A 21649-nucleotide genomic window follows, 5' to 3' on the forward strand; every position below is an offset into this window, starting at 1 on the left:
GTTCAGTGCATCACTGTTTACCATAGCTAGGACATGGAAGCAGCCTAAATGTCCCTCCACAGATGAATGGATAAAGATGCCATGATACATATACACAATGGAATATTACTCAGCCATAAAAAGGAACACATTTGAGTCAGTTCTAATGAGGTGGGTGAACCTAGAGCCTATTATACAGAGTGAAGTAAGACAGACAAATATAGCATATTAATACATATATATGGAATCTATGGAGAAGGCAATGGCACCCCACTCCAGTACTCTTGCCTGGAAAATCCCATGGACGGAGGAGCCTGGTAGGCTGCAGTCCATGGGATCGCTGAGGGTCGGACACGACTGAACGGCTTCACTTTCACTTTTCCCTTTCATGCATTAGAGAAGGAAATGGCAACCCACTCCAGTGTTCTTGCCTGGAGAATCCCAGGGATGGGGGAGCCCGGTGGGCTGCCATCTATGGGGTCGCACAGAGTCGGACACGACTGAAGTGACTCAGCAGCAACAGCAGCAGCAGCATGGAATCCAGAAAGATGGTGCTGATGAACCTATTTGCAGGGCTGCATTGGAGACGCAGACACCGAGAACAGACTTATGGACATGGGAGGAGGGAAGGAAGGAGAGGGTGGAAGGAATGGAGAGATTACCATGGAAACATACACATTACCACGTGTAAAATAGATGTCTAGTGAGAATTTGCTGTATGACTCAGGGAACTCAAACCTAGGCTCTGCAACAACCTAGAGGGATGGGAAGGGTGGGAAGTGAGAGGGAGGTCAAGAGGGAGGGGACATATGTCTACCTAAGACTGACTTATGTTGATGTATGGCAGAAATATTGTAATGCAATATTGAAAAGCAATGATCCTTCAGTTAAAAATGAGTAATTTAAAAGTGAGAAAAAAAAAAAAAAAAAAACTGTGTTCTACCTATTCATCCTTCTCTCTCCATGAAGCCTCTAGCAACATCTGGGGGTTTTACTGCTCTATAGTTTTGCCTTTTCCAGAATGTCATATAGTTGGAATTATGTACAGTACATGTAAGTTTCCTCCATGTCTGTCTACGAGCTCATTTCTTTTTATTGTCGCCTGACATTCCACTGTCTGGTCGTGCCATGGTGTGTTTATCCAGTCACTTACTGAAGAACAACTTGAAAAGGACTAAGTCTTGCCAATTATGAATAAAGCTGCTATATACGCTCATATGCAAAGTTTGGTGTGGACATAAGTCTTCAACTCATGTGAATAAATATCATTGCTAGATAATATGGGAAGAGTGTGTTTAGTTTTATAAGAAATGGCCAAACTGTCTTTCAACCCAATGCATCTCTTGTAGTTTTAAATGACATATTAGTTAGGTCCTATTACATAATAGGTCCTTAAGCAAACATGGGGACCTAGGCACTGCCAACAGCTCCTGGTGGACCCCAAGGCAAGAGTTGGGACCATTTGGAGGAACAAAGAGTCTCTCTTAAGACCATGAACTTGATCGAGCTACAGGGCTTCATGTCTTGCCTTTGTGACTTACTTGCTCTGTGACTTCAGGTAAGTTACTTAACCTTTCCATGCTTCTGTTACCTCAACTGAAATTAACTTGGTAATAGTGTTCTTGCCTGGAGAATCCCAGGGATGGGGGAGCCTGGTGGGCTGCCGTCTACGGGGTCAGACAGAGTCAGACACGACTGAAGCAACTTAGCAGCAGCAGCAGCAGCAGTACCCAAATGCTAGGGTTCAGAGGATTACCTGAGCTATCTCATGCATGTCTTAGTATCACTTAGTAAAAGTGCTCAAGAAATGTTCGTTATTCCTATATCTTATTAGGAAAACCAGTGTCTCTTCCATCACTACCACCATCACCCAATGTATAGCCAGTATATTCTTTAGTGACGATTTGTGTAACACTTCAGCCAGGCCCACCAAAGACAGAACAGTTGATATATTGTGAAATATGGTGAGCGAAAAAAAAAAATGTGCAGCAGCTAAAATACAAGGAAATCAAAACTAGAAAGGAAATGTCTTTAAGTGCAGAGGTTTTGGTCCACAGAATAAATCCACTCGTTCTTCCTTAGCCCTTGACTCCCAACACTGTCTTGTTGGCTCAGAACCCTCTCGGGTAAGTTCTTGATTATGAAATGCCCTCTCTCTGGTGGCCTGCCAAAGCCTGCTCCGCAGACTCCCAGGCTAACCTGGCACTGCTGCTGGTGAGAAGCCTTGTAACCCCGAGGGCCTGACTAATGCGTGTGTATTTTCCTTTCTCAGACAATTCTGCAGGCAGGCAGGAGGAGAGCCGTTCAGCAATCCACGTGGTAATTTCTTTTTTCTATTTCTTTGGGCAGTTCTTCCAGGATGACATAATGATATGTGCTAACAATGAAAAAAAGGCACCGTAGCTGTATCTCTTTATACTTGGGTTTACTTTGGAAATCAACAAACAAAAAAGAAATTCTCTCCTGTGCTTTCTTGATGAATAATCCATGGCTCCCACAATGCCCTCCCACCAGTGGGAATGGAAACATCTGAGGGCTTCTACAAGCTGATTTGCCTTCATGATATCAGATAACTAGTTTTCCTGTTTTAACTGCATGAGCAGGGTTTAGGTGTCACGAGGTCAGAGCGCATGGAATTTTTTTTTAAACTTAGGGTAAACAGTGAAACCCAATAACTTATTCAGGGCATATGGCTCAAGAACAAGCAGTCACTAATATGAGTCATATCGCATTAATAAAGCATGACACTAAGGGCATATTTGGATCAAAATATTTCAGAGTAACTGTAAAACTGAAATATGACAACAGAGCTCAGACTCCTACTTAGGAATTACAAAGAGGTAGGTTTGAAAAGTTGAACCGTAGGACATGTGGGTCTGCTGGAGTCTTCCACAGGGATGCTGACAGCCAAGCATTAAGTCTGTTTAGCCCATCAGTCCTGTGGGAAGAACAGGAAGAGGGCAGAAGATCAGAACGAGCAGTCTTTCTCAATCGGCCCTCCCACACCCACTCAAGTGTCTTGCAGCGCCTGGTAGAGCTTAATAGAGTCATGAGGAAAAGGAAGAACAAAGGAAAGAAGGAAAGAATTGGCCACAAGGAAAGGTCTCCCACTCTGAATTTGCTTTGGCTGTTCTGAGGTGCAGGGAAATCTTTCTAGATTTTCTAGAACCTTCTGTGCTTTAAGGTCTGGCCTGGTGAGTTTGGGAAATGATTAACAGCATGGTATCAAGAATCAGACCATAGAAAGCAACTTGAAGTTCTGACTCCACCCCGCACTAGTCCCATGACACTGAGCAGTTCCTCTCTAAACCTGGGCTTTCTTGGTTGTGAAACAGAAATAATAATAGTAACGTACCTCCTCCAGCTGCTGTAAGGATCACAGAAAATCACAGTGGGTGGCCAGGTCTCTGATGCATAGTGAGTGCTCAATCTAGGTCGTTACCACACTATTGTTGTCATCATTGCTATTTTGAGTCAACTACCCCAGTTATGGACACCTTTCTATCTGGAACAGGAAACAGGCAGGAAAGAAGTTAGTAGTAGCAGGGTTCAGGCGTGGACTCACAAGCTGAGCATTTCAGCATCCTTAGATGCCACCAGCTGTGCTGCTCCATTATTTAATTCAGTTCCGCAAGTGTGTTTTGAGTTCCTTCTCTATAGAAGATTCAGGAAAAAGTTCTAGGAGTGTTCTGGGATCCAAGGGACATAGTAATGTTCCTGCCTCACAAAGGGGTATTTAACAAATGTGCCTGTCCAGTTAGTGATGAAATTGGACATAGTCTTTCAAAATATCAGATTAGCCTCTTTGAATCTGAATTAACACACACATAATCCTGACCCCTATTCTCCTTCTCCCCCAAATATAGGTAGATAGATAGATATAGATATAGTATTAGTATGAAAAGTGAAAGTGTTAGTCACTCAGTCTTGTCTGACTCTTTGCGACCCCATGGACTGAACACCCTCCCCTGCCCCCGCCCAGGCTCCTCTGTCCATGGAATTCTCCAGGCAAGAATACTGCGGTGGGTTGCTGTTCCCTTCTCCAGGGGATCTTCCCAATCCAGAGATCAAACCTGGATCTCCTGCACTGCAGGCAGATTCTTTACCATTTGAGTCACCAGGGAAGCCCTTTAGTATAGTATTAGAATCATAAGTATAGTAGAGTATTATAGCTAGTATTAGTATAGTATAAAACAATTTCAGTTTTATTTATTTAAAATTTCAGTTTAAAATCCCTTGTAAGTTAAAATTTAAATATCAACTAACTGCATTAAATATGTCTAAGCAAAAGAGGTTTTTTTCCTAAATATCCTTTGAGGAAAACAGGGTTCCAAATGTTTAAACACTGTATTAACCTAAAACATGGTTGATCCCATTTAGGACCATGGTTGATCCTGGTCCCATTCTGCTTGTCTCTGTACCCAAAGTATTTGTCAGCTTCAGTGAGAACATGGATGAGTCATGCCTCTTTAATGATCTGGCATATAACTTCTGCATCAATGTTTAATATTTTTGGTATAAAAGCATATTAAGGTCAGAAACTGAATGGTGGTCCAGGACCCTACATTGACTCTCCAAACCAAATTTCAGAATATAGTCTTACATCAGCAGACTAGAACCTATATCTTAGATATCTCTCCTAACCACTTGCCTTCATTAGGCCAAACAAAAACAAAATCAGGGCATCGACTAAGGTAGATAAGCAGGTCGGTAAACCGAGATGTTGAGCTCATTCGTGAAGAGTATGTGGAAGAGGATGGGGGCTCAGATGGCCTTCCTGATGTCCAGCAAGTCACAGCTCCACATGGCAGAACTGTGCTGGGCTCCCAGGAGGCCCAGTCTAGCAAGGTGTCTTTTTCCTTGCAGCTGAATGGCCCTTGTCTCCTGTCAGTCGTGGAGACATGGATGGACGGATGGAGTTGCACAGGGCCTTTAGTCTTCAGGTGCAGTCAGGGCAATTATTTTTTGCACCAGTAGGAGGATGGGCAGGGGGATCTTGACTCTGACCTTTATTTTTTAAACTTTATCTTTAATTGGAGGATGATTACAATACTGCCATGGCTTCTGCCCCATGTCAACATGAAGCAGCCATAGGTGTGCACATGTTCCCGCCCCTCTGGAGCCTCCCTCCCACCTCCCTCCCCACCCCATGCCTCTAGGTTTTCACGGAGCACAGGCTTTGGGCTCCCAGCAAACTCCCACTGGCTCTCTATTTTACATATGGTCATGCATACATTTCAGTGCTGCTCTCGCAAATCATCCCACCCTCCCCCTCCCCCACTGTGTCCAAAAATCTGTCCTTTATGTCTGCATCTCCATTGCTGCCTTGCAAGTTGGATCATCAGTGCCATTTTTCTAGATGTGTTTCATAGATATGTGTTAATATACAATATTGGTCTTTCTCTTTCTGACTTAACATCACCCTGTATGATAGGCTCTAGGCTCATCCGCCTCATTAGAGATGACTCAAATGTGCTCCTGACTCTGATCGTTAATTTCCACTCATCAACAGACTGATACTCCCCCTGCGTAGGAAAGCAAAAACATCAATTTTTATGACAGTTGTGGCTTTTACCAGCAAAAAAAAAAAAAAGTTTCCAAGTTAGAATGAAAAGTACTACATACCTGGAAAGGTGTTTTCTGTGGTATCTCTCAGCTGTATGTGCCTGATGCTGAAAGGAGTGCTCTTAAAGAAAAAAAAAAAAAAATCTCTCTGCCCCAGGTGAGCCTCTGTTAGTTTCCAGAGAGAGTAAAGGCCATTACACCCAGCTAGTCTGCCAGGCTCCCCATATCCCATATTGTGGTCCCTTTCTAGGGAGGGGGATGCATGGATATAAATGTTTGGTATATTCTTGAATGTCTAATGTCCTCTTTTCTGAAGTTCCAAAGCTACTTCAAAGACTTTATTGTAATTATTTGAACTCAAACTAATCTTGATGAGATTTAGGGGAAAGAACACTTTCTTTTCCCCAAATAGCTTCCCAGGTACTGTTTTTAGTTTTGTTTCCAAAGCAGTAGCTGGCCCCCCTCCCCCGAGCCCTGGTGTCCTTCTTCACCAGTGAACTCTTCCCTGGAACCCTGCCCTGCAGCAACCCAGCCCTCCTGCCCACCCGGACTTCCCTCAGCTTGTCTGCCACGAGCTCCGTCTGTTTTACAGATGACCTTTTCTCTTCCTAACTCCATCTTCTTCAGGCTCGCTCCTGCGCATCCCTTGAGCATCAGTTTGAACACAGCTCCCCAGAGCAAGTCTTCACGTCTCGGACAGTGGCTCTTTACCCATGCTCCCGATTCCTGGACGATGACCTCTCAGGCACTTCATGCAATTGCTTCTTGAGTGCAGTTTTCCTGCTCTGAGTTCAGACACTATTTCTGTCTTACTATTGTATCCCAGAACCCAGGACCATGAGTACATGTGGTAGGTGCTCAATAATCTTTGATGGAAATAAAAGAGAGAGACGATAGGAAAAGAGAGAGAGAGACAAAGAGAGGGAAGGAAGGAAGGAGGGAGGGAAGAATGTGAGAGAAGGGGCAAAACAGCACCACTGCAGGGGCATTCCTGGTTTGTCATATCTCCTGCTAACAGCCTCCCCCCTTGTCTTTTTCCTCTTCCTCCTCTGTCATATTCTCATCATGGAAACACCATTAAGTAAAGCAAAAGTAAAATCATCCTTGCCTCAGTATGTACTCCAATTTGATGTGGGGTTTTTTTGGTCCTTCTGGGTCCTGCCTCCATGATCTAAACATACAATTTCAAAGCCAATTTATTCAACAAGCACAAAGCATCTTGTCTCTCTCATATACACCTCAGTAAATAAATGACAAAACATATTTTGTTAAGATACAGTTTTTTCACTTAAGGTTTGAAAGTCTTACACAAGTTTTCTTGTCATCAGATAAGTCCAATTTGATAGTGGCATTACAAAACTAAGACACTAGAAATAATATTATTTGGGGGTGCAGGTGAAGATGAGGTGTATCCTGGCAAAAATCTAGAGAAAAATGTGGAGTTTGAATAGTTAGATATTGTATTATCATTTGATTTCACGAGTGACTAATACTTGAAATCTCCATTTATTTAAAGAAATAGATGCCTAGTGTTTTAAATAAAAAGAAGGCTTGACCTCCCCCCCTCCCGCCGCCATGGGATGTAGAAATTAGAACAAAGATGTGTCGAAGCCCCTTTAGATCATTCTTTATAGGATAAAAAAAAATCCCAGGGTGTATAACGCTATAAAAGAGAATATTGCACTGTATGTGGATATGAACTAGATAAAAATTTTTCAAAGCAACTTTTTGTTGTCTTCCATGAATTTCCCTTTTTTTGTGTGCAGAGAAGATAGATATGAAAGAGCACAGTACCACAGCATTATGGAGGAGAGTCATACATGTTCATCTGCGTCACTGTCTCTATTTCTCACTTTCTCACCTGCAAGTATGTAGTTTAGGGATGGCAGTGCTCCAGAGCAGGGCAAGAAATTGAGTGCAGGGTAGATTCACCCATGACGAGAGATTTCAAAAGTTACAATTACAGAGTCAGGGCTAGAAAATAAGAGAGATTTACTTAGGCATTAAAGATAGGTACTGGGCAGTAAAACTGATACATCCTTATTACATTGTCCCATAAGAGACTGGGCCACTCGGAGAAGTTTATGCTAAGGAAATTTAAAGCAAGTTAGAGGAAATACTTCTTCACCTAGTAGAATTCATTCTGAGGAATTTGCTGCCAGCGGCAGTCATAAAATCAATCACTGGGTTGCATTTTTCCAAAGGGTAGAATAATATATGACCCACTCTTCTGACTAGTTGGGGAAGATAAAAGCAATCAATTCGCCTGCTTCTGGAAGATCACAGTTGATTACAAGTGGGGTCAGCAAAAAGATGTCCCCCACACTTGATCAGGATAATTAAAAACTGTTTGCCCATGCTCACATGTCCTAGAAGAAATGTCGAAATAGGATGCAAAGCTCAAATGACCTGATCTAATATGACAAATGTTTGTTGACAGGGACCAAAAATTAAACAATGAAAAAGAAAAAAACTATTCCAGGAAATAATTATAGATATTCCTAAAATATTTTTCATAAAAACATTTTTGTGATACTATAAATACGACATGATGCTTTTGTTTTTGAATCTGATTTGCTTGACTAGTACTCTCAGAGTAAATCTGCTAAGTTTGAAAACAGTTAGCAAGCATGACTTTCTTTTTCCCAATAGAGCATAGAGTTTAGTCAGAAGTTATACATACACTAGAAATGTTAGCAAGGCAATGTTAATTCTGAGGTTGTCCTGTAGCAGATCAGTAACAAACCCCTGGATAAAGGCATCTCAGTTTAAAATTAGCTTCTTTTTTTATGGAATTTGCTCCACTTTTTAAACTTTTTTTTCTTGAAATTGTAATGTATTTTCTAGAATTTCACATTTTGCTACAACCCATGTATCAAAAGTCGTATTCACCCTAACATATGAACTTCTGAACAAGACACCCAAAAAACCATTGTTGGAAGTATGGCTGGAGCCTGCATTTTCATTTGGGGACAAAAGAGTGTAATACAATCTACAAAAAAAAAAGAGAGAGAGAGAGAGTGAAATTGTGATAAAAATTGCAAAGTAAAATAAAATCCTGAATAAGTCATACTAAAAGCAGATCTTGAATTTCAACAAAATGTAGCCGTGCTGAAAAGGCAAAGAAGAGTCATTGTTGTCACCTCCTGGAAACCAGGAAATGTTACTGACTTTAACGGACAGTGACCTGTCTAGTTTCATTACTCATGTTAAAAAAAAAAAAAAAAGAAGTAAAGATAAAAGGTGTCTGGAAGTTCTTTCATGATAAACCTCCGTAACTTGCAATGGTAGTTATAAGTTGAGCTTAAGAACATCATTATTTTCATAACCATGTCTTATTAAAACATTATCCTGCCCCAAAGTTTCAACAATGAAAGAGTAAATGCCATATATGAATTTCAGGAGAGTTTTCTATAGTTGCCATGGCACTGTTGGAAGCTCTAGAGGAATTCCTGAATCGGCTCACGGGACAGCTTCCTGCTACAAGCACTCCTTGTGGAGGGGACATTCCCTAGAGCCAGCCTCCCTCAGGTTCAGTCCCAAGGAAGCCATCCGCTGAGTGCCTTGGGCAGGTCATATCCCTCCCCTTGTCTCAATATCCTTCTCTATAACACGGGTACAACAGTAGTACCTATGCCACAGGATTGTTTAAATCGATGCAAAGTAACTAAAACTGTGCCTGGTATATCAGAGTGCCCAGTCATTGTAATTTTCTTTCAATCCCTTGAAAATCTGGGCTTTAAAGGGAATCATCTTTCCCCTGTTTCCCCTTTGGCTCAGCTGAGAAAAGAATCCTCCTGCCATGTGGGAGACCAGGGTTTGATCCCCGGGTTGGGAAGATCCCCTGGAGAAGGGAAAGGCTGCCCACTCCAGTATTCTGGCCTGGAGAATTCCATGGACTATGGTCCATGGGGTCGCAAAGAGTCGGACATGACTGAGCGACTTTGACTTCACTAATCTTTCCCCTGGGAGAGAATGGGACATCAGAGGTCATTTCTTCCTTTGTGGAGTTGGGTGTAGGAATGGGAGAAATTTCCAAGGTTACACTCTCTCCTCATTCTGGTCCCTACCCTTTTTTCTGCCTTCTCTCCTGCCAGTGTGAAAAGTGAAAGTATCAATCACTCAGTCATGTCTGACTCTTTGTGACACCATGGACCGTAGCTTGCCAAGCTCCTCTGTCTATGGAATTCTCCAGGCAAGAATACTGGAATGGGTTGCCATCCCCTTCTCCGGAGGATCTTCCTGACACTGGGATTGAACCTGGGTCTCCTGCATTGCAGGCAGATGCTTTACCCTCTGAGCCACCATGGAAGCCGGCTTGCTCCTTAAATTCTGAGCTCCTTAATCCTGCTAAATTTGCTCACTCCTCACAGTCCTTGCATCTCCTCTGAGCCCAGAATAGTTGCCTCTTTTCTCCCCCACCAAATCCTGATGTGGCTGATTCACACTCATCCTCCAGCCCTCTCCTTGGATGTCATCATCCTGGAGAATCGCCCCCATGCCAAGTCTATGCTCAGTGCTCCTGTCCACATGCTCATAGCCCCCCTCTTTTAGTCACCACTTCTTATTTTCTGCTGACTCTCTGCCTCCACCATTACACTAGAAACTCACCTTGGCAGATAGTTGGATCCGCCATGGAGCAATGCTCCTCGTCGCTGAGCTACAGTTCTGACACACTGAGGCCACAGAAAGCATCAAGACCAACAGGAAAGCCTGCCCCTTTTCAGGAACATGCTTCCTATTTCCCTTTGCATTTACTCTACAAAATCACTCACTGATGAGGCTCTGCTCAAAAAAAATGGATGTTTTGGCTATCATATTCAAAGCCAGTGTTACAGAAGAACCATGCTGGGGCTTCATGGAAATAATTGGCCTACCTTTTATAAAACAAACACTGGGAAAATCTATAATGCAGCCTGAATTGGGAAAAGTTCACAACAAAGTAACAGGGGAGAAATAACTTTCTTTGAGGTTTGTTTAGTCTGAAAAACAGGACTCCAATGGGTGGTAGTGTTGTTTACGTTAGTCTAAACTGTTTAATCATATTGCAGAATTTATACTTATCTCCTAGAATATGCAGGATAGTATTAACCTTATAATCTATTGAGTACAAATAACAAACACTTGGCTTTATAGTGGATGATCAGAAATGCAAAAAAGATAGATCAAGCAATTAGATGCAAGCATGGTGAGGTAAAAGACTGATTCAGGCAATTTGCTCTCACGTTTTACCCATACCTAAAAGATGTAGTTAATAGAGACATAAGCGTGGAGCAATCCACATGAATGATTCAAATCTTTATTTCTCTTTGTGAATGAAGGTTAAGTAAGTGCTTAGAGATATATGATGAGAACAATACCTAGACTATTGAAGCATGAATTTACATACAGAGCCTTTGCTAAGCACTGTCCATGTATTATTCTATCACAAGAATCCTATGAGGTATGCAATGGTTAAAACAATACAGTTGAATAATTTGAGGCTAAATGATAAAGAAACTTGCCCAAAGTCATACAACTAACAATCAGCGGTCAGTCTTAAAACCCTTGTTCATTTGACTCCTGAGTTTTTTCTTGAACCTTCCAGTGAACACTACAGCCTTCACCCAAATTCAGATGCAAGATGTAGTGAGAAAAACCTGAGGTCTGGACTCCAAAAACTCACAGTAGTCATCAGTTTGAGCAGATCACTGAGTCTCTGTTTCATTAGTTTTGACAGGAGAGAAGTAATACTCTTATCTGTCCTTCCTGCCTTCCAGAGCTCTCATGATGATCAAGTGAGATGGTTTATGTGCAAGAACTTGGGAAGCGGGGGTGTGCTATACAAGCATCAGTTGATAGTTTATTTACAAGCATAGCCTGTTGATGGATTTGTATTGATTTAGTTGGTATTTAGGGAATATTTTATGTATGAGGGTTGCAAATGAGTTCCACCAAAACCAGATATGACAAGCAGATGAAAAGGATGGTCTTAGCCCACAGAGATAAGTGGACATGATTTGTAGAAGGAACTGGTTGTCCCATGACTGCACTCCAGGCTTGAGGCACCAGTAATTGGCATTTTTTGAAAGTTAGAACATCAAAGATAAGGTTCCTCTTCTGAAGGCAGTTGTACTTGGGATCAGAGCTGCTTACAAATTAAGCAAAGGTAAATCCAATTGAATAACAGGGATCCTGGGGATTGAAACGTGATCTTATCTAAAGAATAGACTAGCATCTCCATGTTTATTTACCTGGAGAAGACTGATCATTTACAAACTTTAAAAATTTTGTTTTATAGCTTATAGACCCCCCCAATATATTTTTCTATTAAAAAATTGTGAAAATTATTATCAACTTCTATTACATGTGTAAAGCTCTGGGAAACTGTAGTGTTAAAGAGAAGAAGGTAACTTGAGATCTGACTTCATCTGTCAGATTTTTCCACCTGTCCTTAGCATCCTAGCTCTCTTTGCTTTCAACATAAAATAACACCCATGGTGGTAATCATCTATTTTTCTCTCCTACATTTGTTGAGTACTTGAGAATATAGTTGAGAACTGCAATAGATATCTGTAATTTTTCTCTGCCCAGCATCCATTCTTTCTTTATGTAATAGAAGGTGGATTTTCTGTTAAGATACCACCTCTTTTCTGTATCTCAGTGCTTAAGGTTTAAATAGAGCTGACTCCACCCACTGGGTCCAGCAGTTGAATGATAACTGAGACCTGATCAATCAAAACGATGGTGACTTTTCCAAAGCTGGGCATGAGACCCAATCAAACCTATGGTTATTAACCCTGAAATGTTTGATGCAACAACTACCAAGAAAAAAAAAAAAGCTAAATTACAAAGCTATAATCTTTGAGGTACTAGTGGCCATCTTTGCTGCCACTTGAAAAGAACCTACTTGAGAATGACATCAATACAAAGCAGAACCAAAAGATAAAAAAATAATTTCCTAGGGGTATTATTTGCACACTTAGCTTTTCCCTTTTCTTTTCCATTACCAAAGGTAATATATTCTTTTTTTGATCAAGCCAGTTTCTACCCTGGTTCTATTAGCTGCAACTGGAAGCAAGCATTATTATTTCTATTAGTTGCAACCATTAGCCCAAGGTTCTATTAATTGCGACCATTAGCCCAAGGAGATGTATCAGTTGTACAAAGTTTCTACGTATGACATATACTGTCTATCAGTACTCTGATAGCTTCTAAGGAATAGAAAGTAGATATAGAAAGAGAAATTGTAGAGCTGAGTTTACTCCGTTTGTTTCATATTCCTCTTTGCTCTTGATTATCACAGAATATTGAGTAATAAGTAACAGCAAACATGCGTATAGTATATGGAATTTGAGAGGCATACTTTTAATCCCATGTCTTAGTTATATTATTATTCCCAACTAAGGAAAACATAACGAGCAAAAAAAAAATTTTTGTATTTCAGAAGAGTATTGGAGACATAAGTTGAGCCTCAATGTAACACCCTCCACATGTCAAAGTGTGTTATATTTTTCTCAACATAAGAATCTAGCAAAAGCATCCAAGGTTAAGAGTCAAATTATGCTCCTCCCCCTACCACGGAAAAGCTGCTGAAGCTTGGAGAAAGTAACCTAACTATTTATTTTACACCACAATGCTAGGAAAAAGAATGGAAGCAAACCAGCTTGTGCTTCAGTACCAGTTTTGAAAATCACAGCTTTGAATTTTAGTCCCAGGGTCACCACTAACTGGCTGTGTGAGCTTGTATGCATATTCTCATCGCCTTGGGTACCTGTAAAATTAAGTCAGTGACATGCAACCTCCTTATTTCTCATACATTATGTGTAAAGCACTTGAGAAAAGATACCTGAAAATGACTTCAGAAGTTTCTGTCTAAGTACATACAGAATATTGTTACTACTTGAGTGTAAAAAAAAAAAAAAAAAGTAGCTTTTGCTTAAGTAAGAAAAAGAAAACTCTCTACTAGTGAGATATGGCCTGGAACTCCTCTAAGCCACAAGAAGAAAATAAACTTTGCCTGGCATATGATTGAAAAGGATAATTTAAAGATCACAGCAAGGTCATCATTCTTCATTCACACCTGATGATTTATTCTGCATATGCTATGTGCTGTCACTTCAGTCATGTCCAAATCTTTGCTACCCCATGAACTGTCATCCACCAGGCTCCTCTGTCCATGGAATTCCCCTCCTCCAGGGGATCTTCCTGACCCAGGGATCGAACCCGCGTCTCCTACGTTGGCAGGCAGGTTCTTTACCACTACTGCCACCTATCCGTGTGCCATCATTTCCCAGAGAGGAAGGGGTTAACTGCTGCAAAAATAACCGCAGAAATAATAGCTGGTACCCAAAGACCTGAGTTCTAGTACTGACTCTGTCACTGGCTTATTTTGTGGCCTAGCACACAGCCCCTTCTAGCCCTTGGTTTTCCTGAAGGGATTAAATTTGTAATGTGGGAGACAACACGGGCACTCACCAGTATCTGGCTTTCCGCTGCTTTCCAACCACACAAAAGACTGTACTTTCTAGACTCCTGGCAGTTATGCTTAGCCAGATGACTAGTTCTGGCCAACAGGGTATGAGAAGAAAGACCAATGCTGCTTCTGGTCATGAAGCCTTTGAGTACTTTCTTCCCCTGCTGCAGCCACAGAGGATGCCATTAATTCAAGTGAAAGCATTAGTCGCTCAGTGGTGTCCGATTCTTTACGATCCCATGGACCATAACCCACCAGACTCCTGTCTGTGGAATTCTCCAGGCAAGAACACTGGAGTGGGTAGCCATTCCCCTCTCCAGGGATTAATTCAGGGTGGTCCAGTAACAGATAGTAGGGCCGCCCTCATCTTGGGCTCTGTGCAGGTACATGGAACAGAATCCCCTTGCCAACCTGCCACTGATATGTAGAAAAAAAAAAAACCTTCATTCTGTTAAATCACTAATACTTTACTGCTAATTTGTTACAGCAGCATAATCTAGTTTATCCTTACAAATAAAATAATTTCCATGTTTTCTCTAAACTCTTATTGATACAATTGCCATGCAATATGTTTTCTATGCTGAGATAATGGATTTAGAGCAAAAAGAAGCAATGAATCCCACAGATCTACTAGGATATTTTTCTTTATAAGTTGCAAGGAGAGATAGAGATATAAAGATAAGGAAAAGCTCCATGGAGTTTCTCTGCCCCTAGGAGGGGGCATTCTACAGAATTTTCTCGATTATGCTTTCCAATTCCTCCCACCAGGACTTTTAAAAAGTTAAAAGGTGTGTTTTATCTTACTAAATATCAAAAACAAATGGGAGTCAAACTTGGAAGACACGTTAATACAAAAGTGAACAGAACAAAAAAACAAACAAAAAATAGTGAACAGAACAGAAATGTAGCTTTAATATCATTAGATGTTACATTTAATTTGTTTGTCATATTTATTTGCAGATGGGTCCCAATATTCTAGTGGGATCTACCTATGAACTCACTTGCTGGGCAAACTCCAAAGTGCCTCTACAATGAAATCACACAAGAGTAAGAAGAAAAGCAAGGGAGGAACCAGCATAGCTCCAGGCCCATTCTGGGTTTTCTTCTCTCCTCCCGGAGTAGGAGGAGAGAGAAGGAGAGGAGAGAAGGGGGAAATTGAGGCAGATTATAGGGACGGGTGAGACCAGAAGAAGGAAGTGGCCAAGTGACAAAACTTAACAAGATAAAGAGAAAAGGAGAAGAGAATACGCACGCAAACGCAGACAATATCAAGCATGGCCAAGACGAGGTGACGCAGCCAGCGGTGAGTGAACCACTTCTTCACTTGTCTCTCAGTAAACAGCCTTGAAATCTTCTGGCTGAACTATTTCTGCAATGGCCCAGGTAGCTCAAACCTCAGAGTTAGCCCTTAGAGATATGCAAGACCAACCATCAAGGTCACACTGATGGTACAGGAGGAGCCTCCAAATGCATCTGGTCTCTTCAAGAAGCCAGTCAAAAGCTAGAACCTAAGAAGAAAGAACACCTAAGCAGAAAGCCATATGGAGCAGAAAGCACAGTAGCATGAGTGTTCAGCATCTTCCACAGTGTCCATCCTCAAAGACTGTAGACGTGTCCATGCTCCCTTTATCTCATCTTACCAGGCTCCTCCTAGAACAGCAGATGAATCCAACCATGTCCCAATTATACTCCGTGACTCCGTATTTTCAGATGATCTCAACATGTCACACATGGTAAAGAACCTCATAGGGAGGTTCATGTGTGCAGTCAAGTGGCTAACCGCGTAGGAGACACGACAATTCGTCGTAAGGAAAGGAAATAACAATTTTTAAAGGATTTACTACATTCCAGGAAGTGGACTAAACCTTTCACCAGTTTCATCTGTTTTAAAATCGTGCATCATACTCTTTGCTTGCTTAATGTGTGGATGAGATTTCAAAGGATTAAATGAGTTCCTTAAGTTCTCACAACTGGTAAATGGAATAGGTGGGGTTCTGAGGCAGATGATCTGACCCAAAAGGCAGCTGCTCAGGGCACACATCACACCCCAGAAAGGATGAGAGGCCACGTTCCCCCTCACTGTCCACACTCACTGTTGAACGTCTCACACTATTTATATCCCTCGATTCAGTGATGGTCTCATTCTCACCTATGAATACCTTGAGTTTGTCAGTGTAGAGAGAAATTTTGTCCTTCTCCTAATCCTTCACTTTTCTTGGTGACTTGTGTCTCCCCAACCCCAAACCTAGTTTTCAACTGCTTTAAACAGAGAGAGCTTCCATAACTACTTCTTTTTAAAAGCTTGGCAGATGCTCCAGTGGGCTCACAATATTCCACAGTGGAAGAGTTGTTCATTGACAAACAGCCATGAATATTTGTTGAATGACTCAACTTTTAATAATTGAAGAGACCCTTTCCTAGAAACACTCTGAAGCTAGTTAAAAGGTTGTTAAATAATAGGGACTGCTAGGGAAGGATCTAAATTCAACTTTTCATTTATTCATTTTAATTCATGCACTCCACAAATATTTTTTAGCCTCCTAGACAGCACCAGACACTGTGCAAGTTACTTCTGAGTGACGTACAAGCTATCTATTGTTGTACAAAATTAGCCCCAAACTTGGCAAGCTGCACAAACACTTGTGATCTCACACAGTTTCTGAGACTCAGGAATCTGAGAACAGCTTAGTGAAGTGGTTTTGCTTCTGGATCTCTTGTGAGGATGCAGTCTAGCTATTGGCTGGAGCTCAGGTCATCTTAAGACTGACTGGAGCTGCAGACTCTGGCTCCAAGTTCACTCTCCTACTTGTTGGCAGGCTCAGTGCTTCACTGGCTCTTGGCAGAGACTTCAGTTCCTACTCCTGTGGACCTTTTTGTTAGGCTTCCCAGAGCCAGAGATCCAAAAGAGAGAGAGCCTGCACCCAAATCAGAAGCCACCATTACTTTTTATTACCTAATTTCCAAAGCAGTTCTTTGTCACTTCTGGGAAATAGGTTCCATCCTTCAAAGACAAGCATCAGAGAATTCATGTATACAATTTGAAAACCATGGAGGGGAGTTGATTAGAAAGGAAATTGCTAAAAAAAAATTTTTTTTCATAGCTTTTTCATTTTTTTTACTAATTACAATTAACATGTGACATTTTGTAACTTAATTTGCTGCTAATAAACTAGATATAGCCATGTAATTTCTTTTAATTTTATTTTATTTTTAAACTTTACAATATTGTATTAGTTTTGCCAAATATCGAAATGAGTCCGCCACAGGTATACGTGTGTTCCCCCCATCCTGAACCCTCCTCCCTCCTCCCTCCCCATACGCTCCCTCTGGGTCGTCCCAGTGCACCAGCCCCAAGCATCCAGTATCGTGCATCGAACCTGGACTGGCAACTCGTTTCATACATGATATTATACAGGTTTCAGTGCCATTCTCCCAAATCTTCCCACCCTCTCCCTCTCCCACAGAGTCCATAAGACTGTTCTATACAACAGTGTCTCTTTTGCTGTCTCGTACACAGGGTTATTGTTACCATCTTTCTAAATTCCATATATATGCATTACTATACTGTATTGGTGTTTTTCTTTCTGGCTTACTTCACTCTGTATAATAGGCTCCAGTTTCATCCACCTCATTAGAACTGAATCAAATGTATTCTTTTTAATGGCTGAGTAATACTCCATTGTGTATATGTACCACAGCTTTCTTATCCATTCATCTGCTGATGGACATCTAGGTTGCTTCCATGTCCTGGCTATAATAAACAGTGCTGCGATGAACATTGGGGTACACATGTCTCTTTCCCTTCTGGTTTCCTCAGTATGTATGCCCAGCAGCGGGATTGCTGGATCATAAAGCCATGTAGTTTCAACCTTTTCATAGCAGACCCATAAAGCATCAATCCCTCAAGATATCTGTATCTTTAGATGAAGAATATCATTTTCCATTCACATGTCAGGAGTTACACAGACCCAAAGTTCTAGTTCCTGGAGAAGGGCATGAGAACCCACTCCAGGATTCTTACCAGGAAAATCCCACGAACAGAGGAGCCTGGTGGGCCACAGTCTAAGGGGTCACAAAGTATCAAACATGTCTGGAGCTACTTAGCACACATGCATGCATCCAAAGTTCTAGTTAGGCACCTTAATAGCTCAAAGTGAATGAGGAAAACAAGATGACATAGAAAAATCTATCAGAAAGATCATCAGGGAACCTAGAAGCTGCCATCTAAATGTATTTCCAAGTGCAATTCATTTAACTTTTCAATGGTCTGACTGTGTTTTGACCCTCTGCACTCTTTCAAAGATTTAAATTTTCACCATTATCTTCCATGTCAAATAATGAATTCTGAAGCAGAATTTCCATCTGTCAGTTTACAGAATGCTGCATCTCATTTCATCTCTGCATTGAAATCAAGTTCCCCTCACCTTTCAACAGCCAAAGCACCACTTCATCGTCAGCAGTGGGGAAAGCCACAAATCAATTAAACTCACCGTGGATTTGAGAGTACCCATGAATTGCACTTACAGTGGTCGTACAAAAAAGATGGCAGCACAGGGTTCTCAACAAAAGCACGCAAGTCAGGCAATGGCACATTTGGGGTCAGTGACACTTTCCCTCTTTGTCCTGTCTGTCACTTGAGCAGGGTTCTTCATTTTGTTTTCCTATGGCCCACTGCCACATCAGCATTTGCAATAGTCCACATCGCTTTATTTAAATCGAAGAAGCAAACCACACGCAGGTTTCTGAAGAGCCGCGTGTGGCTAAGAAAGCCTGGGGTTGGAAGGCAGCGCCCGTAATCCCCTCCCAGAGCTAAAGAGAAAGCTACTCCAGAGAGGGTTCCAAACACAACAAATACCCCTTCGAGCTCAATTTTGCATTTCGTTTTCTGCTTTAAAATCTCTATTGGCTGCACATCTGAGAAGGCTTAAGAACATAATTTATTCCATATAAAGTTCCCAGTAATTTATGCTCACCAAGTTGGCAGCATGGGAAGAAATTTTTCATTGGCTACCATGGAAGATTATTATAGACCTTCTCATGTAAGTAAAGATAGCACCGGCAGCCATACTTTATTATTTTTCTTCATGTATTTTTTTATTGAAGTTTAGTCGATTTACAATGCTGTGTTAATTTCTGCCAGACAGCAGAGTGACTCAGTTTTGCACATACATGCATTCTTTTTTGTTATTTCCCATTATGATTTATCTTGGGATACTGAAGACAGTTCCCGGGCTATACAGTGAGTTCTCAGTCGTTTCAGTTGTGTTGGACTCTTTGTGACCCTGTGGACTCTAGCCCACCAGAATCTTCTGCCCGTGGGATTCTCCAGGCAAGAATACCAGAGTGGGTTGCCATACCCTCCTCCAGGGGATCTTCCTGATGCAGAGATCGAACCCAAGCCTCCTGTGCCTTTTGCACTGCAGGCCGATTCTTTACCACTGAGCCACCCGGGAAGCTTGTGCTATACAGTACGGCCATTCTGTACGTAATAATTTGCACCTTCTGACCTCAAACTCTCAGCTCTTCTCAGCCCCCTCTTAATAAATGTGCATTAATTTTTTAAAACACCATCCTTGTAGAGAAGGGGGACAAAAAGGAGCAAATGTAGACAAATATGGGAAACCTATTGAAAATGTGCTCATTTCCCCAGTACCCCCCATCCTGCCCCCATCTGGCAACTCCCCCGATCCTGCAGCACAGAATGAGTGCAGCTCACTTTTTCATCAAAATTCCACTGTAACTCAAAAAGCAATATGGCTGGAAGTCTCCTGATCCCTACATGGGAGTGTAGTTTTTATAGATATTAAACAAAAATCTCTAAATTAAATTTGCCTTTATATATCCTTTTAAAATATAGAAGCCCCTGGCCCCAGGCAGCTGCCTTGGCAATCACAAGTCTGCTCTCTATGTCTGTGAGACATAGGTTCATTTGAGGCAGCCACAATTTAAACAAAAGGAAATGTACTAGCATCTCCAGTTTTAAATTCAAATGATTTTTATCTTTTTAATCTATAAATTTATAATTTCCTTTCTTGTTATTTCTTAGGAATGCACACATCAAGAATAATAAATTGATATGTTAGTTGTAATAATTACTTAGATTCCTCTCTGTAGGCATATGGATATGAACACAGTTTTCTAAGATGGAAGAGGTTACTGTAACATATTGGTTTCCTATCAGAATCTCAAAAGTGAAGTCTCTACTTTCTATAATCTTCACAGAGCCACCAGAATGCCAAGGGCTGGCAACTGACCTAAAATTGGATTCCCCATCCTTTGCATTTGTATCATATAATCCCATCTGAATCTCTTATCATGGGTTTTCTGGAATCATATTTTGATACTGCTAATAGGAAAGTTTGACACTCTCCTTGCCCTGAGAGGTCCACAGCCCTCAAAATTTTGCCTTTTTATGAGCAATGTAATCAAGATTGGATGATACTTGTATTGTACCTCAGCTGTACCCAGTATCACTGAGATGATTATCAAGGATAGAACAGCCTCCTCAACTCAAAGCAAAAAAAAAAACAAACCATAAACTTCCTTCCTGAAATATTCTACTGCCCCATTGAGCTAGGAACAACAATGAACATAGTGCTCAAAAATGCATTCTATTTCACCTACGAATTTCTTTGCAATTTGAATCCTAAAAAAAGAATTCACAAGACAGAAGATGGTGGGGAGGAAATTTTTTTTTTTTTTTTAAAGGAAGAGTGTATTTAGAAAAGAATGAGAAGATGTCTTGCCACTAAGCCAGTGGGAATTTGAAATTACTCCAAGCCAAGGAGCCAATAGACGGGCTAAAACATAAGGTAGAATTCAGAGGGAGCTGATCATGTTTTGATCTCATTTTATGCTTTTCTTCATGCTTGTTTCCAAGACCTAATTGGTGCCTATGTTGGAAAATGTTAACACAGAGCAGCAAAGCAAAAGAAGGGCATCAAAACATCTTAGATTAATCCTTCTTCCAACCTAGATTTTGCCCTCTCCCTGAGTAAATGGCCATAAGATATTGACTTTTAAGAACCCAGATGATTGCCATTCCTTGGGTCATCTAAAAGTTATACAGAAGCCTTGGGAAGAAGAAGGTATCTTAACCTTTCTTTAGTCCAGCTATGAAAGGATCTTGGCCAATATACAAGTCATACATGAAATGACGAAAACAACAACAGCAAAACGTATGCCAAAAGTGAGTTTTGGTTGTATGAAAGTCCACCACGACTCTGAATGGTAGGAAGACCAGCTCAGAGAGAACAGTTAAGTCAAAGCATCATGCTGAGAATAAGGAGAGCAACAAATTGGACAACGCTGATGTGAAGCCTCTAGTACAGTGGTTTTTCAATTTGTGGCTCTTGAGTGTCTTGTAAGTGAGCGTCCAAGGTCAAGGCAGGGGGTACAGTTTCATAACTATTGTGCTCAAATCTTTCACTTCAACAGGCTAGTTCTACCACGAATAAAAACAAGTTATTATCAGAACTAGTTGTTCCAGTGATTACTGTGTGCGATCACAATTAAAAACCCAAAATGATAAACCTAAAAAGATATTCAGAGTCTCCATCATGAACACAAACTAAAAGCCAACATCCTTACACTTGCAGCGTTCATTCATTCAGAATGGACTGAGCTCTTTTTATGTGCCTGGAGCTGTGC

General features: G+C 41.2%; 1 long non-coding RNA gene across 2 annotated transcripts in view; it reads right to left on the reverse strand.

Annotated features, from left to right (window-relative positions):
* Window positions 1-2387: 2387 nt before the first annotated feature.
* The window catches only part of LOC101907944 (uncharacterized), a 37696-nt gene continuing 18434 nt past the window's right edge, over window positions 2388-21649 (reverse strand). Inside the window, exons 2-3 of one of the 2 annotated variants that reach the window (XR_813935.4) lie at window positions 3335-3480; window positions 2388-2917 (exon numbers count right to left, since the gene is read on the reverse strand). This is a non-coding gene — a long non-coding RNA (uncharacterized lncRNA). Of the gene's footprint in view, window positions 2918-3334; window positions 3485-21649 lie in introns of both variants that reach the window. The other variant, XR_813932.4, reaches the window with a different exon arrangement.

This window comes from Bos taurus, chromosome 21 (genome assembly GCF_002263795.3).
Source record: "Bos taurus isolate L1 Dominette 01449 registration number 42190680 breed Hereford chromosome 21, ARS-UCD2.0, whole genome shotgun sequence".
NCBI classification, from domain to species: Eukaryota; Metazoa; Chordata; class Mammalia; order Artiodactyla; family Bovidae; genus Bos; species Bos taurus.